The sequence below is a fragment of the Rhinoderma darwinii genome, unplaced genomic scaffold, assembly GCF_050947455.1.
Source record: "Rhinoderma darwinii isolate aRhiDar2 unplaced genomic scaffold, aRhiDar2.hap1 Scaffold_791, whole genome shotgun sequence".
NCBI lineage: Eukaryota > Metazoa > Chordata > Amphibia > Anura > Rhinodermatidae > Rhinoderma > Rhinoderma darwinii.
This window is the reverse complement of record NW_027464355.1, coordinates 1-14,901: the sequence shown is the minus strand read 5'-3', so window position 1 is coordinate 14,901 and position 14,901 is coordinate 1. Positions and strand designations below refer to the sequence as shown.

Sequence of the window (14,901 nt, the reverse complement as noted above, 5' to 3'; positions counted from 1 at the left end):
GCCGGTGAAGGTACAGACCTCAGGCTAAGTTGGGGACGACAGTTTTGATTTCTCTCAGGGCAGACCCTGAGATTCCATTGTTCCCAGTATCTGGGTGGTGAGTTGCGGCCTAACGGAGCCATTTTGCATATATGCCTGTTATACATCTATGTCACTGATTTGGCTCACCTGCTCACTATACATTCTGGGACTGCCTGCCTACCCGGTTCTTTGTCTATAGAGCTTACTTACCATATATAACTTCCTACCAGTGTGCCATACTCTGTTAAAAGGAGACTGTATCTGTTGCCTTACTTTTCCTGCTACACTATTGGTGGGGTGAGACCTACCTATTTCAGCTATACTGTGCACCATGCGTAAATCTAAACCTCAGTCTGCAGTGGATAAGCTAAAAGATTTTGCTCGTACTGATCAGGACGAAGATAATTCCTCTCCACGTAAAACGAGATCTACTCACCTCAAAAATAAAGAGGACGATGCCCGACCGAGTGGCGGCATGGATTCCGACACTGAGCCTAAACCTACGTTACGTCAGGTTTCATTGCAACTTCTATCGGCCATTGATGCTTGCAAAACTTCTTTAACAGGCCAGATTGATGAGATAAACCTTGATGTCAGTTTGCTCCGTCACAACATGCAGAACCTGAGAGGCTGTATGGGAGAGATGGAGGGGCGACTTTCTCAAGTAGAGGACAGGATTGGTCCTCTTGCTACTACCCTGGCTGCTACTACACGGAAGGCGGATGCTTGTCAATCCAAAACTGATGACCTTGAAAATAGACTGCGTCGTAATAATTTACGTATAATTGGCTTACCGGAAAAATCTGAGGGCAAAACTCCTGAACCGTTTATTGAACAATGGCTCAAGAGTAACTTAGAGGCGTCAGCCTTTTCCCCTTGCTTTGTGGTTGAGAGGGCACATCGTGTTCCGGCTAAGCCGCTGCCTCAAGGTGCAGCCCCTCGGGCAATTCCTGGTTGGGATTCTAAATTACAGAGATCGAGACACGTCTTTGCGTCAGTCCAGGTTGAAAGCTCCATTGAAATTCAACAATTCCACTATTTCCATATTCCCTGACTTTTCTGCAGACCTCCAGAAGCAGCGTGCCACCTTTATGGAGGTCAAAAGAAAGTTTAAGGAGTGAAACATTCCATACTCAATGGCATACCCTGCTCGTCTCCGAATTGCCTATGATGACAAAGTGGTCTTCTTGCATAGCCCGGCGAGAGAGTGGCTCCAGATGCATCCTCCGGTGGCTTGAGTGACTCTTCAGCATTCACCTGTGGGCCCTTCGAGAATGCTCCGTTGATCAGCCTGACATTCTTCACATGATGAACGTTACTGGGTGATATGTTGTATATTTTATAATGTTATACCGTACCTTATGTCGCTATATCTACCATTGGCTATTCAGGTCAGTTGATCCAGAGGGGGATCTCTCTCCTTTCTATATATTGTTCTCATCTGATTCACTGGTAAAAAACAAACAAAAAGACCCAGAACATTTTTCTTATATGCTTACTGATGCCAGGATGGATGCCTGACCAAGACGTAGTCGAGTATTCCCCATTCTAATTTTTCTACCCCAAATGTCTGCCCTACCTATGGTTCTTGGTGGGGACATTTCTGGGTTCTTTTACTTTGTTATGTTTGATTGTTGTTCATGTGTATGTCTATGCCACTGACTCTGATAACTCTGTCCATACCTTTTTCTGCTCATCCATTGTATGCTGCTGTACTGCCCAGGACTGGCAATTGATCCTTGATGACGGGCCTCGGGGTTCCCTCATATTAGGCGATCCCGTCCCCACCTAATCTGTTTACAGGAGACTCACCTCATTAGTGAAAGATCTAGTTCTCTTAAGAAACCTTGGATACAATGGGCGTGCCACTCCTTTCACACTTTTTATTCTAGAGGGGTTTCCCTGCTGATACATCGCACTGTACGATGGAATCCAATACAGACGCGAAGAGACCCAGCTGGAGGTTTCGTTTTTGTTTATGCTGAAATAGACACTAAGCCATATGTTATTCTGTGTATATATAATCCACCACAGGCTAACACCTCCGTCCTTCAGGCAGCTATTGCTTTTGCACATCAAATTAGGTAATGTCTCCGGCTATAGACCGTTTCTCACAAGATCCCGCCCATAATTTAACACCCACTACTCCTTTGTGTCAGCTGATAGAAGGTTTGGGCTGGATTGATCTATGAAGACATTGTCACCCACAGGTTCTGGAATACACTTGTCATTCTCCTGGGAGACAGGCTCCCTCCAGGATTGATCTATGAAGACATTGTTACCCACAGGTTCTGGAATACACTTGTCATTCTCCTGGGAGACAGACTCTCTCCAGGATTGATCTATGAAGACATTGTCACCCACAGGTTCTGGAATACACTTGTCATTCTCCTGGGAGACAGGCTCTCTACAGGATTGATCTATGAAGACATTGTCACCCACAGGTTCTGGAATACACTTGTCATTCTCCTGGGAGACAGGCTCTCTCCAGGATTGATCTATGAAGACATTGTCACCCACAGGTTCTGGAATACACTTGTCATTCTCCTGGGAGACAGGCTCTCTCCAGGATTGATCTATGAAGACATTGTCACCCACAGGTTCTGGAATACACTTGTCATTCTCCTGGGAGACAGGCTCTCTCCAGGATTGATCTATGAAGACATTGTCACCCACAGGTTCTGGAATACACTTGTCATTCTCCTGGGAGACAGGCTCTCTCCAGGATTGATCTATGAAGACATTGTCACCCACAGGTTCTGGAATACACTTGTCATTCTCCCGGGAGACAGGCTCTCTCCAGGATTGATCTATGAAGACATTGTCACCCACAGGTTCTGGAATACACTTGTCATTCTCCTGGGAGACAGGCTCTCTCCAGGATTGATCTATGAAGACATTGTCACCCACAGGTTCTGGAATACACTTGTCATTCTCCTGGGAGACAGGCTCTCTCCAGGATTGATCTATGAAGACATTGTCACCCACAGGTTCTGGAATACACTTGTCATTCTCCCGGGAGACAGGCTCTCTCCAGGATTGATCTATGAAGACATTGTCACCCACAGGTTCTGGAATACACTTGTCATTCTCCTGGGAGACAGTCTCTCTCCAGGATTGATCTATGAAGACATTGTCACCCACAGGTTCTGGAATACACTTGTCATTCTCCTGGGAGACAGGCTCTCTCCAGGATTGATCTATGAAGACATTGTCACCCACAGGTTCTGGAATACACTTGTCATTCTCCTGGGAGACAGACTCTCTCCAGGATTGATCTATGAAGACATTGTCACCCACAGGTTCTGGAATACACTTGTCATTCTCCTGGGAGACAGGCTCTCTCCAGGATTGATCTATGAAGACATTGTCACCCACAGGTTCTGGAATACACTTGTCATTCTCCTGGGAGACAGGCTCTCTCCAGGATTGATCTATGAAGACATTGTCACCCACAGGTTCTGGAATACACTTGTCATTCTCCTGGGAGACAGGCTCTCTCCAGGATTGATTATGTTTTTGGTTCTCCTGCCTTATCTCTTTATGTGTCCTCCAGATCACTCTCTTCCAGGGGGATTTCGGACCACAGTGCGATACTGGTCAGGTCGGAATTTCCTGGACAGCGATTGTTACCTACTTGGAAGTTGCATCCTTTCTGGTTGACACTTATTGGACCCTCTGATCGCATCCCAGACCAAATTATACAATGTTTACAAGTACATGATGCACCTATTTCTCATACCCTGAAGTGGGATACCTTTAAGGCGTACTTGCGTGGTTGTTTGCGATCTACAATTTCTTGTATTATAAAGTCCACGGCTCACTCTGAGAGGGAGGCGGGGGAATGTGTGGCCTCCGCAGAGTTGCTGTATATTTCTGATCCCACGGACGCACACAAGGCTAGTTGGTTACATTTCACTCGTTTATATAAACATGTGCTTCACCTTAAGACTAAGCGCAAATTGTTTTATTACACGTCAATATTATTTTGAGATGGAGAATCAATCCAGTCAGTTATTGGCCCACTTAATTAGACACAATAACACCCCAATTCAGGATAATGAGGGTGGTCTATTAACAGAGGGGGATGCCATTGCTACCAGATTTAGAAAGGACTATACCATTTTATATAGTTCCACCTCTAATCATACCATCGCAGACGTTGTAGTTTATCTGAGGGATCTGACTTTTCCTACTCTCTCTTCATCGCAGGTTACATTGCTTGACTCCCCTATGATGATGGCGGAACTTCAAGAGGCTATTCAGGAAATGTCTCTCCATAAATCCCCAGGTCCTGATGGGCTCCCTATTGAAGGTTATAGGAGGTATCGGGAACATATGGGCCCCATGTTGTTAGATACTCTTAACCAGGCTTTACTCAGCCACTCACTTCCCTCTACATTTGATGATGCTTCTATCATTGTGCTACTGAAGCCGGATAAAGACCCTGTTGATTGTGGTTCTTATAGACCAATTTCCCTAGTTAACGTGGACTATAAAATCCTACCTAAGATCCTGGCAAAGCGACTGAATCAAGTTGTTCTAACAATGATTCACCCTGACCAAACTGAATTCATGCGCGGTAAATCTACATCTATAAACATTACACGTGTACAGACACTTATGCAGATGGGTAGAATGCGTCATTTGCCTTGGGCTGTCGCTTCATTAGATACTATGAAGGCGTTCGACTCTGTTGAGTGCTCCTTCCTTCTGGCCGGCCTTCACAGCTTTGCTCCTACATTTATCTCATGGATCCAACTTCTCTATAAATCCCTTATGGCTATTGTGGTGGTCAATGGCATCCCCTCTGATTCTTCTCCTCTGGCACGGGGTACGCGGCAGGGATGTCCCCTCTCACCGGTTTTATTTGCTATTGCCATTGAAGCTATAGCTATTAGATTGAGATCCACCCCTATGGTAACTGGTGTGCAGTGGGAGGGAGGGTCTGCTGTGGTGGGCCTGTACGCTGACGAGAAGGTCCTTTTCCTGCGCAGCCCTCATGAGTCTTTTGGTCACGCTGTCCGCTTGTTAGATGCCTTTTTGCCATTTTCTGGGCTTAGGGTTAATTGGCAGAAGTGCCCCATTTCCTACATCAGGAGATCGGCGCTGTAATGTCGGTGACAGTAATGCTTTATATTTAGAAAAACGTTCTATATTTACCACGTTAGGAGCGATTTTACATTTATGCTAATGAGTTTCTTAATGCCCAAGTGGGCGTGTTTTTACTTTAGACCAAGTGGGCGTTGTACAGAGGAGTGTATCACGCTGACCAATCACTGACCAATCAGCGTCATGCACTTCTCCCCATTCATTTAGTCAGTGCATAGTGACACTGCGTTGTTCACGATCTGCTGTCTTATACTGACACATTAACGTTACTGAAGTGTTTAGACAGTGAATAGACATTCCTTCCAGCCAGGACGCGATGTCTATTCACAATCTCGACACTTCATTAACGTTTACAGCAGAGCAAAGCGTAATCTCCCTGTAACCGGTCATTTACAGCGAGATCTCGCGAGATTACACTTTGCTCTGCTGTAAGTACCACAGAAACGTTACCGAAGTGTCGGGATTGTGAATAGACATGGCGTCCTGGCTGGAAGGAATGTCTATTCACTGTCTAAACACTTCAGTAACGTTAATGTGTAAGTGACTGAGCCCAGGCTAAGTGTAGAATCCCCAGTCAGAGGGTTGCCGACGCTCTGGCCGGGTATTCCGCTCCCGGAGGAGTGAATGGCAGAGCAGGGAGCGGAGAGTTTCCTGCTCCGCCACAGTATTCAGTAGTACCTGCGTCCTGAGGATGCAAATACAATTGAAAATGGCCGGGACAGTTATTTGCCGGGACTGTCTCTGTAAATTTGGGACAGTCCCGGCAAATTCAGGACTGTTGGCAACTATGAGAATATGGCGACACTAAATAACATTGTTTTCTAACAAAAAGTTATTTCTATGTAAATATCGCACATCATGAAAAAAACCATAGAAATTTGGTATCGTCCGGCAGAATGTAATCCTCGCACCGCGGGACCGGCAGAAAAATAAACAAGAAATAGATCTGAGGGCACAACTAAACCCGTCCTGGTGATTAAGGGGTTAACCTGCGGTGCGGATTATAGACACGCAGGATATCGCATTTATACCGCGGATTCGCTGCGCATTTGTTGCAGAATTTCCCCATTAAGTGAAATGGAAAGTCAAGTTCCGCAACAACCGCCATTGTTCCCAGAATCCTCTGCGGCTCCACCGCGTGTTCACAGCAACGCTGCAGGTTACACATATATAAAAAAGAAGGCGTCATGTGACCCCTGCAGCCAATCACAGGCCGGAGAGGTCACATGTCATTATAGGGGTCACCTGGACACAGCCGGAAGAGCAGGGACGTGTTGCTATGGTAACGCTGGGAGAGGTGGGGATCGGCCTTGTTGTATTTCTGGAGTAGATATTCGGGGGGATTATACGTCCACCATTTGGGGTGAATATTCGGGGTGATTTCCTTGCGTGTTGTGGGTCGTATTCGCTACGTGTGAACATTCCCTTAAACCGCACGGTGAACGACATTAACAAGAAATGTATAAAAGTCAGTGAATAAGTTGTAAGTCCCGAATATTATGTCATTACAAAACACGACTCGTCCCACAAACCATCCGACCACTACAAAGACCAGAAATAACCACTTACCCCAAAGAGGCCGGCACTAGAGGGGTTAAATCCGGGCTAGGAGTCCAGTGGGCGGAGTCACTCAATGGTTGATAACAGAGAGAACACCCGACCAGCGCTGCTCTCTACCTCATCACGTAACAGCTGAAGGACCTGTGATGACGTCACCACCAAGTGACAGGAAAAGGCGGAGCTTATTAGTGGAGAGAGGCGGAAGTGGAAGGACCTGGGATATCAAGGTCACGTGACCGTGGAATCAGGGGGGGGGTTTAGAAGTGTGAGCGATGTATGAAGGACCTGTGTGATGATCAAGTGACATGAGGGGTCCTGAGCATCATATGAGCGATGAAGGAGTGATCGGTGCTAAACAGTGCAAAATATAATGTGTTGTGGTAAAAGGACCTATGATGACATCACCACCACGTGACTGGGACGGAAGGGGTGGAGCTTATCATTTGAGAAAAGTGGTGGAGGAAAGACCTGTGAAGCTGATCACGTGACATGTGGGGGGCGGAGCTCTGTGAGTGTTCCGGTCTCCTGTGCTATGGTGAGAAGAATTCATGCTTACGTCAAATGAGGGGCGGGGCTATGCCTCCTCTCCAGTTAGACTCCGCCTATCTTGTTGTCCCGTTCACATGGTGGTGACGTCATCAGAGGTCCTTTCCATGTATGATGTAGAGAGCAGCGCTGGTCGGGTGTACATGACTTCCGGTCACCGCTGTTGTTTAGTGTTCTCTCTGTTATCAGTCAGGAGGTTTCCCATGATGCAGTAGTAAGGTTACATGAGGTCATTTCTGTCCGGTTTTGGTGCGTTTTTGTCTGGCACAGTGTTGGTAATTATTATTATTTATTTTAAGTGGTGTAAATATAAAATACAGGAGGGATTAACCCCTTGGTGACATCAGATCTATAGTATTATGCTGTACGTGCGCCGTCACACTAGAAGGAGCGGAGCCTGCACCGTACACGACTACTGACAGCCGCCTGCAACCGCCAAGATCAGAGACAGCGCAATCCCGGCCGCTTAACCCCTCGTGATTAATAGCGACCGCGGCATCTGATCAGTTAGAGATCGCGGCTTCCTCTGTCCTCCGAAGAGACTGCGCGATGCCGACCGGTTATATAAAACCCCCCCACACCGCGCAATTACCGGAAATATAAACCCCTCCCACCGCGCAATCACCGGAAATATAAACCCCCCCCACACCGCGCAATCACCGGAAATATAAACCCCCCACACCGCGCAATCTCCGGAAATATAAACCCCCCCACACCGCGCAATCACCGGAAATATAAACCCCCCACACCGTGCAATCACCGGAAATATAAACCCCCTCACACCGCACAATCACCGGAAATATAAAACCCCCCACACCGTGCAATCACCAGAAATATAAACCCCTCACACCGCGCAATCACTGGAAATATAAAACCCCTCACACCGCGCAATCACCGGAAATATAAACCCCCCCCACACCGCGCAATCACCGGAAATATAAACCCCTCACACCGCGCAATCACCGGAAATATAAACCCCCTCACACCGCGCAATCACCGGAAATATAAACCCCTCACACCGCGCAATCACCGGAAATATAAACCCCTCACACCGCGCAATCACCGGAAATATAAACCCCCCTCACACCGCTCATTCACCGGAAATATAAAACCCCTCACACCGCGCAATCACCGGAAATATAAAACCTCTCACACCGCGCAATCACCGGAAATATAAACCCCTCACACCGCGCAATCACCGGAAATATAAACCCCTCACACCGCGCAATCACCGGAAATATAAACTCCCTCACACCGCGCAATCACCGGAAATATAAACCCCTCACACCGCGCAATCACCGGAAATATAAACCCCTCACACCGCGCAATCACCGGAAATATAAAACCCCTCACACCGCGCAATCACCGGAAATATAAACCCCTCACACCGCGCAATCACCGGAAATATAAACCCCTCACACCGCGCAATCACCGGAAATATAAACCCCTCACACCGCGCAATCACCGGAAATATAAAACCCCTCACACCGCGCAATCACCGGAAATATAAACCCCTCACACCGCGCAATCACCGGAAATATAAACCCCTCACACCGCGCAATCACCGGAAATATAAACCCTCTCACACCGCGCAATCACCGGAAATATAAACCTCTCATACCGCGCAATCACCGGAAATATAAACCTCTCATACCGCGCAATCACCGGAATATAAACCCCTCACACCGCGCAATCACCGGAAATATAAACCCTCACACCGCGCAATCACCGGAAATATAAACCCCCTCACACCGCGCAATCACCGGAAATATAAACCCCCTCACACCGCGCAATCACCGGAAATATAAACCCCTCACACCGCGCAATCACCGGAAATATAAAACCCCTCACACCGCGCAATCACCGGAACTATAAAACCCCTCACACCGCGCAATCACCGGAAATATAAACCCCTCACACCGCGCAATCACCGGAAATATAAACCCTCACACCGCGCAATCACCGGAAATATAAACCCCCTCACACCGCGCAATCACCGGAAATATAAACCCCTCACACCGCGCAATCACCGGAAATATAAAACCCCTCACACCGCGCAATCACCGGAACTATAAAACCCCTCACACCGCGCAATCACCGGAAATATAAACCCCTCACACCGCGCAATCACCGGAAATATAAACCCCCTCACACCGCGCAATCACCGGAAATATAAAACCCCTCACACCGCGCAATCACCGGAAATATAAACCCCTCACACCTCGCAATCACTGGAAATATAAACCCCTCACACCGCGCAATCACCGGAAATATAAACCCCCTCACACCGCGCAATCACCGGAAATATAAAACCCCTCACACCACGCAATCACCGGAAATATAAACCCCCCCCACACCGCGCAATCACCGGAAATATAAACCCCTCACACCGCGCAATCACCGGAAATATAAAACCCCCTCACACCGCGCAATCACCGGAAATATAAACCTCTCACACCGCGCAATCACGGGAAATATAAACCCCTCACACCGCGCAATTACCGTAAATATAAACCCCTCACACCGCGCAATCACCGGAAATATAAACCCCCTCACACCGCGCAATCACCGGAAATATAAACCCCTCACACCGCACAATCACCGGAAATATAAACCTCTCACACCGCGCAATCACGGGAAATATAAACCCCTCACACCGCGCAATCACCGGAAATATAAACCCCTCACACCGCGCAATCACCGGGAAATATAAACCCCTCACACCGCGCAATCACCGGAAATATAACCCCCCCCCTCACCGCGCAATCACCGGAAATATAAACCCCTCACACCGCGCAATCACCGGAAATATAAACCCCTCACACCGCGCAATCACCGGAAATATAAACCCCTCACACCGCGCAATCACCGGAAATATAAACCCCTCACACCGCACAATCACCGGAAATATAAACCCCCCCCACACCGCGCAATCACCAGGAATATAAACCCCTCACACCGCACAATCACCGGAAATATAAACCTCTCACACCGCGCAATCACGGGAAATATAAACCCCTCACACCGCGCAATCACCGGAAATATAAACCCCTCACACCGCGCAATCACCGGAAATATAAACCCCTCACACCGCGCAATCACCGGAAATATAACCCCCCCCCTCACCGCGCAATCACCGGAAATATAAACCCCTCACACCGCGCAATCACCGGAAATATAAACCCCTCACACCGCGCAATCACCGGAAATATAAACCCCTCACACCGCGCAATCACCGGAAATATAAACCCCCTCACACCGCGCAATCACCGGAAATATAAACCCCTCACACCGCGCAATCACCGGAAATATAAAACACCCTCACACAGCGCAATCACGGGAAATATAAACCCCCCCCTTCACCGCGCAATCACCGGAAATATAAATCCCCTCACACCGCGCAATCACCGGAAATATAAACCCCTCACACCGCTCAATCACCGGAAATATAAACCCCTCACACCGCGCAATCACCGGAAATATAAACCCCTCACACCGCGCAATCACCGGAAATATAAACCCCTCACACCGCGCAATCACCGGAAATATAAAACCACTCACACCGCGCAATCACCGGAAATATAAAACCCCTCACACCGCGCAATCACCGGAAATATAAACCCCCTCACACCGCGCAATCACCGGAAATATAAACCCCCCACACTGCGCAATCACCGGAAATATAACCCCCCCTCACACCGCGCAATCACCGGAAATATAAAACCCCTCACACCGCGCAATCATCAGAAATATAAACCTCCTCACACCTCGCAATCAACGGAAATATAAAACCCCTCACACCGCGCAATCAACGGAAATATAAAACCCCTCACACCGCGCAATCACCGGAAATATAAAACCCCCCACATCGTGCAATCACCGGAAATATAAACCTCTCACACCGCGCAATCACCGGAAATATAAAACCCCTCACACCGCGCAATCACCGGAAATATAAAACCCCTCCACACCGCGCAATCACCGGAAATATAAACCCCTCACACCGCGCAATCACCGGAAATATAAACCCCTCACACCGCGCAATCACCGGAAATATAAACCCCCCACATCGTGCAATCACCGGAAATATAAACCCCCACACCGTGCAATCACCGGTTATATAAACCCCCTCACACCGCGCAATTACCGGAAATATAAACCCCTCACACCGCGCAATCACCGGAAATATAAAACCCCTCACACCGCGCAATCACCGGAAATATAAACCCCCTCACACCGCGCAATCACCGGAAATATAAACCCCCCACACCGCGCAATCACCGGAAATATAAAACCCCTCACACCGCGCAATCACCGGAAATATAAACCCCTCACACCGCGCAATCACCGGAAATATAAACCCCTCACACCGCGCAATCACCGGAAATATAAACCCCTCACACCGCGCAATCACCAGAAATATAACCCCTCACACCGGGCAATCACCGAAAATATAAACCCCCCACACCGCGCAATCACCGGAAATATAAACCCCTCACACCGCGCAATCACCGAAAATATAAACCCCCCACACCGCGCAATCACCGGAAATATAAACCCCTCACACCGCACAATCACCGGAAATATAAACCCCCTCACACCACACAATCACCGGAAATATAAACCCCCCACACCGCGCAATCACCGGAAATATAAACCCCCTCACACCGCGCAATCACCGAAAATATAAACCCCTCACACCGCGCAATCACAGGAAATATAAACCCCCTCACACCGCGCAATCACCGGAAATATAAATCCCCTCACACCGCGCAATCACCGGAAATATAAACCCCCCCACACCGCGCAATCACCAGAAATATAAACCCCTCACACCGCGCAATCACCGGAAATATAACTCCTCACACCGCGCAATCACCGGAAATATAAACCCCTCACACCGCGCAATCACCGGAAATATAAACCCCTCACACCGCGCAATCACCGGAAATATAAAACCCCTCACACAGCACAATCACCGGAAATATAAAACCCCCCCACACCGCACAATCACCGGAAATATAAACCCCCCCCCCCACACCGCGCAATCACCGGAAATATAAAACCCTTCACACCGCGCAATCACCGGAAATATAAACCCCTCACACCGCGCAATCACCGGAAATATAAACCCCCTCACACCGCACAATCACCGGAAATATAAACCCCTCACACCGCGCAATCACCGGAAATATAAACCCCCTCACACCGTGCAATCACCAGAAATATAAACCCCTCACACCGCGCAATCACCGGAAATATAAAACCCCTCACACCGCGCAATCACCGGAAATATAAACCCCCTCACACCGCGCAATCACCGGAAATATAAAACCCCTCACACCGCGCAATCACCGGAAATATAAACCCCTCACACCGCGCAATCACCGGAAATATAAAACCCCTCACACCGCGCAATCACCGGAAATATAAACCCCCTCACACCGTGCAATCACCAGAAATATAAACCCCTCACACCGCGCAATCACCGGAAATATAAAACCCCTCACACCGTGCAATTACCGGAAATATAAAACCCCCCCACACCGTGCAATCACCGGAAATATAAACCCCTCACACCGCGCAATCACCGAAAATATAAAACCTGTCACACCGCGCAATCACCGGAAATATAAACCCCTCACACCGCGCAATCACCGGAAATATAAAACCCCTCACCGCGCAATCACCGGAAATATAAACCCCCCCCCCCACACCGCGCAATCACCGGAAATATAAACCCCTCACACCGCGCAATCACCGGAAATATAAACCCCCCACACCGCGCAATCACCGGAAATATAAACCCCTCACACCGCGCAATTACCGGAAATATAAACCCCCCACACCGCGCAATCACCGGAAATATAAACCCCTCACACCACGCAATCACCGGAAATATAAACCCCTCACACTGCGCAATCACCGGAAATATAAACCCCCCCCCACACTGCGCAATCACCGGAAATATAAACCCCTCACACCGCGCAATCACCGGAAATATAAACCCCTCACACCGCGCAATCACCGGAAATATAAACCCCCCACACCGCGCAATCACCGGAAATATAAACCCCCTCACACCGCGCAATCACCGGAAATATAAAACCCCTCACACCGCGCAATCACCGGAAATATAAACCCCTCACACCGCGCAATCACCGGAAATATAAACCCCTCACACCGCACAATCACCGGAAATATAAACCTCACACCGCGCAATCACCGGAAATATAAACCCCCCACACCGCACAATCACCGGAAATATAAACCCCTCGCACCGCGCAATCACCGGAAATATAACCCCCCCACACCGTGCAATCACCGGAAATATAAAACCCCTCACACCGCGCAATCACCGGAAATATAAACCCCTCACACCGCGCAATCACCGGAAATATAAAACCCCTCACACCGCGCAATCACCAGAAATATAAAACCTGTCACACCGCGCAATCACCGGAAATATAAACCCCTCACACCGCGCAATCACCGGAAATATAAACCCCCCCACACCGCGCAATCACTGGAAATATAAACCCCTCACACCGCGCAATCACCGGAAATATAAACCCCTCACACCGCGCAATCACCGGAAATATAAAACCCCTCACACCGCGCAATCACCGGAAATATAAAACCCCCCACACCGCGCAATCACCGGAAATATAAAACCCCTCACACCGCGCAATCACCGGAAATATAAAACCCCTCACACCGCGCAATCACCGGAAATATAAACCCCTCACACCGCGCAATCACCGGAAATATAAAACCGCTCACACCGCGCAATCACCGGAAATATAAACCCCCTCACACCGCGCAATCACCAGAAATATAAAACCCCCACACCGCGCAATCACCGGAAATATAAACCCCTCACACCGCGCAATCACCGGAAATATAAAACCCCTCACACCGCGCAATCACCGGAAATATAAACCCCTCACACCGCGCAATCACCGGAAATATAAAACCCCTCACACCGCGCAATCACCGGAAATATAAAACCCCTCACACCGCGCAATCACCGGAAATATAAAACCCCTCACACAGCACAATCACCGGAAATATAAAACCCCCCCACACCGCACAATCACCGGAAATATAAACCCCCCCCCCACACCGCGCAATCACCGGAAATATAAAACCCTTCACACCGCGCAATCACCGGAAATATAAACCCCTCACACCGCGCAATCACCGGAAATATAAACCCCCTCACACCGCACAATCACCGGAAATATAAAACCCCTCACACCGCGCAATCACCGGAAATATAAACCCCCTCACACCGTGCAATCACCAGAAATATAAACCCCTCACACCGCGCAATCACCGGAAATATAAAACCCCTCACACCGTGCAATTACCGGAAATATAAAACCCCCCCACACCGTGCAATCACCGGAAATATAAACCCCTCACACCGCGCAATCACCGAAAATATAAAACCTGTCACACCGCGCAATCACCGGAAATATAAACCCCTCACACCGCGCAATCACCGGAAATATAAAACCCCTCACCGCGCAATCACCGGAAATATAAACCCCCCCCCACACCGCGCAATCACCGGAAATATAAAACCCCTCACACCGCGCAATCACCGGAAATATAAAACCCCTCACACCGCGCAATCACCGGAAATATAAACCCCTC

The 14,901-nt window shown here is 48.7% G+C and overlaps 1 protein-coding gene across 5 annotated transcripts in view; it reads right to left on the bottom strand.

The window, feature by feature from the left end:
* LOC142731459 (uncharacterized) overlaps positions 1 to 7,061 on the bottom strand; it is a 61,615-nt gene extending 54,554 nt beyond the window's left edge. For 4 of the 5 annotated variants that reach the window (XM_075849395.1, XM_075849396.1, XM_075849392.1 and 1 more), the window contains exon 1: positions 6,703 to 7,061. The gene's annotated coding sequence lies outside the window, so the exon portion shown is untranslated. The remainder of the gene's footprint in view (positions 1 to 6,702) is intronic. The other variant, XM_075849394.1, reaches the window with a different exon arrangement.
* Positions 7,062 to 14,901: the final 7,840 nt, after the last annotated feature.